Source organism: Elephantulus edwardii, unplaced genomic scaffold (assembly GCF_000299155.1).
Source record: "Elephantulus edwardii isolate Elephantulus edwardi_28Jun2011 unplaced genomic scaffold, EleEdw1.0 scaffold00061, whole genome shotgun sequence".
In the NCBI taxonomy this organism is placed as follows: Eukaryota; Metazoa; Chordata; class Mammalia; order Macroscelidea; family Macroscelididae; genus Elephantulus; species Elephantulus edwardii.
Window position 1 is genome coordinate 15,250,820 of NW_006399811.1, and position 731 is coordinate 15,251,550.

Below are 731 nucleotides of genomic sequence, written 5' to 3' on the forward strand. Positions count from 1 at the left end.
CTCCAGAGAGACACCGTTGCCTTTCAGTATTTTGGAGAGGTCCCTAACAGCAGACTTTTCCCGTCACAATAAGTCTTTTAATTTCCTGGCTGTTGGTGCCAAGAGTTGACTGTGGAGCCAAGCAAACTAAAGCTGTGAACAATCTCAATCAATCTCTTCACCATCCATCTTGATGCTGCCAGTTGGTCCAGTGGTGAGAACTTTTGTCTTCTTGATACAATATCAAGAAGCCTCAATCAATATTGGAAGCTCCAGTCTTTGACCATCTGCAGCAAGCAGTTTCAGCATGCCGGAGACGCTCAATATCAGCTGTTAAAACTAGGCCAAGAGATGATTGTGGAACAGACAACCAATTATTCTTACTGAATCCACAGGAATAAAAAATGACCTTGAGTCTATCCCACCTGAATTTCAGAACCATCTCAGGAACAGGTTTGAGACTTTGAACACTAATGAGCGAAGACCAGATGAGTTGTGTGGGAGGATATCATAAGTATCATCCAGAAAGAGTCATTACAAAGACAGAGGAGGAAGGAAAGACCAAAATGGATGTCAGAAGAAACTCTGAATATTGCACTGGAGTGCAGAGAAGCCAAAGTAGAAGAAAGACTTCAAGATACTAAAGAGCTGAACAAAAGATTTCAAAAGGCAGTGAGGGGAAAAAAAGTAAAATATTACAATGAAATGTGCAAGGAGCTAGAGTCAGAAAATCAAAAGGGCCGAACTCACTC